The following is a 2,862-nucleotide window of genomic DNA, read 5'->3' as shown; positions in this document are numbered from 1 at the left end:
CTTGCGGCAGCCACCCATGGGGTCTCTAGGAGGAAGGGAGGAGCGCACACTCTGGTGACAGGGTCCGGAGAAGATGGTCTGTGCCCCCGCCCTGGGCACGCCCCTGGGTGCGCACAGAGTCCCAGGGCCCAGTTGGAGAGATTGCCCGGGCTTGTTCTACCTCTCACAGCCCTCACCCTAATTCCTGCTGGTGTGTGTGCCCACTTAGGGATTTCGGGGGTGGGGGTCCCAGCCCTCGGACTTCTCCCGGCTCGCCCTCCACCCAGGCACCGCGCGCTACACGCGGACGCGAGAGCCAGCAGCCTAGACCCGCCTGAGAAGTCGGTCCTCGCTCAGCTGCTGGCTCCTCTGCGTCTGCGGACGTTACGACCCCACCGAGGGGGACCGGCCCAGGGAGCAGACGTCGGGGTGGCGAAGTGAGGGGCGCTCCTTTCGGGGTCCCAGACGCGCGGGCTAGCGGGAGAGTCTGCGCGCACGCCCACCCGACCTCTGCTCTCGCACCTGGGACTGGCCTCCTCCGTGCGTCAGTTGGGGACCCCGCTCCCACCCAAGCCCCCGACCCCCAGCCGGGCGGGAGGAGCTATCTGTCCGGGGCCCGAGCCTTGCAGACCCCCAGGGGCCCTCAGCCCCGCTGGGAGAATGAACCCAGCCTGCGTCCGGCCGGCGCCTGCCCAAAGCACCTCCACGCTTGCTTTCACGCCCGCGCGAAAAGTGACGCGTCCAGGCAAAGCGGTCAGCAAATGACCTTCTTAGCCGCCGAGCGGGAGAAATCGGGGGGGAGGGGGGAAGGGGCAGTGGGGAGGGTTCGGGGGAGAAAGGGGCAAAGGGGCAGTGGTAAGCCGGGGAAAGAAAACAAACAGACCTGCGTCGCTTCTCCTTTTGTCTTTAGACTGCCTGTCTCAAGAAATCAACTTAACCACAGCAAGCCCCCACCAGGCTTGTTTTTGTTTGTTCGACTTAGATCACAGATAGAACTCCGGACCAAATCTGAGTGTGTGTGAGAGCGAGGCCAGGCTACTGGCGGTGAAGGGACGATGAACTTCTCACCTTTCTTTACTCACTCACAACACGTCCTTTACAAAACCCACGCCGCGGAGTGTGTGTAGTTCGCTGTTAATTGCGTTTTGCTGGGATGGTCTTTTACCACTCGAAAACAAGCGGCTGGGAAATATTCACGTTTGGGACAGAAAGCATTTTTTATTTATATCGTTGACATTTAAAAGAGCAGAATTAATTTGTCCTGTCTACATTAGCATTGAGAGAAAGTTTCAGAAATCCACCCGGGGGAAAGGGGTGGGGAGAGAAAAACAACAACAACCACCAAAAAAAAAAAAAAAAAAAAAAAAAAGCGAAGAAAAGAAAGGAAAAAGAAAAGCTAAGGCTTGGTTTTTCTTATTTCAGATCTGTAATCCATCACTGAAATAGGAGGCAGCAAAATTGTAAAGATTCGATAGATTAAAATGCAAATGAAAGGTAGAAAAAGAAACATTAACATGGCGATCAAAGATTTAATAACCGTAAATCAGGTTTTTTTTTTCTGTTGCAGCTGCAGTTTGTGTGTGTGTTTATGTTTTAATCATGTTCGTTCCATAAATAAATAATTTCTGAAACGAGACTAATTTTTCATTATTTTAACCGTGGGCTATAACACTAAATATTAAAAATAGAAAACGTACAGGATGCCAGATCCCCAACCAAATAAGAGAAAGACTTGTGTTGATTGGTTAAAATCAAGGAATTTCATTTGTGTGTTCTGAAAAGGGGTATTATGCTAAAAAATTCTATCTCAACTGACAAAGCCCAAAGTTTTATTTTCCCTTTAATATTTTATGTTAACAACAAGATACCATTTATATTAAATATATGTGCCGCTGCATATCCATTTCACTCTGAGCACTTTCAAAGAAGGAAAGTGCCAGAATATTTAAATAATACAAAACATATATTATTTCAAAGTGATTTGACAGAATTCCTGGAAAATAATACTTTTTAGAAGAACTTGCCTTCTAGAGAAAAATTAAGTGATAGTTTCACACAGTTGAAAATACTCTTAGCTTTATCATTAAAGTTCTCTTTCCAAGTGGGAATATTTCAGCCTTTTCTTGCTGTTATCATTCGATTTAAGTTTTTAGGTCAAGGTGTCAAATTATGGGAACACTCTTTTATTCAGCTATTCATTTTCTCATATGGTGAAGGCTTTTCATTCAGACCTTTTTATTTAAAACGTTGATTTATACTGTTGATTTAAAAATTATTTGTAGAACTTTTAAAATAAACACATGGATTTAGGCTTTTCTTTCCTTCCTTCTTCCCTTTTTCTTTCTTTCTTTTCTTGGTAGTTATTGACATAAGGAGAATTCATCTTCAAAAGATTGGGAACTTTTCTTTTTGGTAATACCGCCTTGCAACATTTAAAATAAGCTCTTCCTTTAATTTTATCTTTGAAGGAGTTATTCACCCTAATTTATCAAAGTGATGAACCAGAATTATCTCCATTTCTCCTTTCCACAAATTAAAATGATAGCCAAACCTGGGATACTTGTTTCCTTTCTAAAATCTTTAAGTTAAAGGTGAACTAAGTTGGTGTCCACTCCCTCCATCCCAGCCACACATCACGTTTTCACTGTGACAGTCCAATAATGCATTTAGTTTAAAATTACACTTGGACCTTTCCTCCTTTGTATTTTTTCCACTTACTTCTGTGCAACAAGATGACTTGATTTTCATGGGATTACATGAACTCCATTCAATGTTACTGGGACACTTCTGCTCAACTAAACACTTCCCTTAATAGACAAATGAACTTCTTTTTATTTGCTGGAGTTTGTAGACGGTTTTAGATACAGAATGTGCAACTGATTT

Source organism: Lynx canadensis, chromosome A3, assembly GCF_007474595.2.
Source record: "Lynx canadensis isolate LIC74 chromosome A3, mLynCan4.pri.v2, whole genome shotgun sequence".
Taxonomy (NCBI): domain Eukaryota; kingdom Metazoa; phylum Chordata; class Mammalia; order Carnivora; family Felidae; genus Lynx; species Lynx canadensis.
The sequence above is the reverse complement of the archived record's forward strand: the minus strand, read 5'-3'. Positions refer to the sequence as shown.